The following is a 2418-nucleotide window of genomic DNA, read 5'->3' as shown; positions in this document are numbered from 1 at the left end:
ACCTTGCCTCTGTCCCCCATAGTTGGCCACATAGTTCATATCTTCCTGATAGTGCTGGTTGTCACTTTCCGCACTCCATGAGCATGCATATGGTTGGTTAATGCATGGTGTACATAAGCCCCCATTAGTCGCATCAACTATGTGTACCTACTGCTTCTGGCCTGATTCATCGATCTTCTTAGTGAGGATACTCATTTGTGTCATCAGAGTGGCCATATTTTTGGCTATAGAGTTGTTTGGATCCAAAGCCACAGAGTGAACCACATGAGTGATCGTAGAGTCTCTTGTCATCCATCCTGAGTTTTGAGCCATTTTATCGAGTAGGATCTTGCATTCTCTGAATGATTTGCTCAGAAATGCTCCACCCGCTGATGTATCAACATTGGCCTTTAAGCTGTCTGCCAATCCCATGTAGAACCTCTGCCCCAACATTTGCTCTGGAATTCCATGATGTGGATACTTAACTAACATACCCTTGAACCTCTCCCACGTTTCTTGTAGTGTTTCTGTTGGTCTCTGCCTGAAGCTCAATATCTCATAAATTTGTTTGGCAGTCGTATTGGGTTGGTAGAACTTATTTAAAAATTGCTTGACTAATTCCTCCCAAGTAGTGATGGAGTTTATGGTGAGTGAATTAAGCCACGTCTGAGCCTCTCCCGTCACCGAGAATGGAAACAATAACAACTTTATTACTTTCGATGTCATATTAGGTTGCCTTTGTGTGACACATATCAACGGGAAATTATTTAGATGCTGCCGAGGATCTTTAATGTAAGACCCTGAAAACAGTCCCTTGTTCTGCAACAAATGTAGCATGTTGTTTGTGATTTGAAATGATTCCGCTTGTATTTGAGGGACTGCAATTGCGGTTGCCAGATTTTCGGCGGTGGGTTGTGCCCAATCATATAAGGCTGCTTCTGTCACAAGAGGTGCCACACCCTGATTGTTTGGGTCATTCGCATTATTTCTGTTATTTGGATTTTTTATTACGTTATCCATGTCTAGTTTGATTCGTTCTGTTGAGTTCTGTTGCTGTTTGCCCTTCTTGTTTGCACGATTCAATGCCTTGAAAACTTTCTCAGGATCTGATAATGCTTCGAACAATTCACCAGTTCTTGAGGAGTTCCTAGGCATACACCTGTAACAACCAAGACTGCAAACATTAAAATTTTAATGTATTTGGTTTAAAATGAAGAAACTTGACTACACTAAGAATTCTAGCAATTTTTTTAGCTGCAATTAATACACCGTTAATCCCTGACAACGGCGCCAAAATTTGATCACGCCCAACTATGCCTTATAAAAAGGACTAAGTGGTCGTTGTAAATATATTCCGGCTAATAAGTCCGGAGTCGAATCCCACATGGAATTAACCTATCAAACACAGCTACTAGACTCGCACGAACTCACGCAATCAATCTTCAGAATTATTTAAGTAATAATTTGGATGTTTACTAACTAAATATTACGTAATAAAAGTGCAACAATTAATAACTAACTACTACAAGTTGTAGACAAGAATTGGAATGATCTAAGGTTGTGATTTCCCCTATTATCGGAATCTTTTTCGCTACATTTTCTATAAATTTGCCTAAGTATTCTCTATCGATCATGAGTACTCTGACTGTCGTAACTCTCTCCCGAGTAATTACTATAATTTACTAGACATATTCTCCCGAATTACGCTAGCTGGCATTAATTACGGCTCACTCGGATCACACCAAGGTTTCGTTATCCCTAATCCCACCTTTAAACTCTTCGTATTGATCCCTCATATACGTTAGAAGTGATGTTATTCAACAACTACCTAAATATGCACTCTCTCCCGAGTAATACACACTAAATAAGCACAGTCGATTGAGGGCCCTTCAATCAACAACAATAATAATATAGTTGAACAAATAGAGAAAATATTACGGCAAATCTATATTAACGTAACAGGAAAATCATCCTCCAATAGGTTCCATCAAAACCCTAGATTCTGAGTTTAGCTACTCATACTCATAGTCACAATATCCAAAGTATTTTGCATAATTAAATTACAAATTAAGGATAAAGGGATGTAGAAATCGATGAGTCTGACTCCCAATGGTTGTTCCACGAGCTATCCTTGCCTCCGGTTGTAAAAGTCCTCAAAAGTGGCGTTTTTAGGTCTATTTATATGTGTAGGAAAAGACGTAAACATGTAGGCCAAATCCTAGTCAAACCATGAGACGAAATAAGTCTTTAAAACTAGGAATGTGCACGCCCAGACCTGGCCTCGCGAGGTCTACCGCCGGCTTGAGCTCGCCCCAAGCCTGGCGTCGCCAGCTCCAAAGCCTAGTGGACCTCGCGTTACCCTTCTCCTGGCCTGCTCCAACGCGTGCTAAAGGTTTGGCGTCGCCTGCTCTAACGCCCACTTTAGGCCTGGCTTCTCAC

At 40.9% G+C, this 2418-nt stretch overlaps 1 non-coding gene across 1 annotated transcript; it reads left to right on the top strand.

The window, feature by feature from the left end:
* Window positions 1-442: 442 nt before the first annotated feature.
* LOC117275988 (small nucleolar RNA R71) lies at window positions 443-549 on the top strand. Its single transcript, XR_004506211.1, has one exon. It is a non-coding gene; the product is annotated as a small nucleolar RNA R71 (small nucleolar RNA).
* The last annotated feature ends 1869 nt before the right edge of the window (window positions 550-2418 follow it).

The sequence above is a fragment of the Nicotiana tomentosiformis genome, chromosome 4, assembly GCF_000390325.3.
Source record: "Nicotiana tomentosiformis chromosome 4, ASM39032v3, whole genome shotgun sequence".
In the NCBI taxonomy this organism is placed as follows: domain Eukaryota; kingdom Viridiplantae; phylum Streptophyta; class Magnoliopsida; order Solanales; family Solanaceae; genus Nicotiana; species Nicotiana tomentosiformis.
Note: the sequence above shows the minus strand (reverse complement) of the source record. Positions and strands in the feature narration are given on the sequence as shown.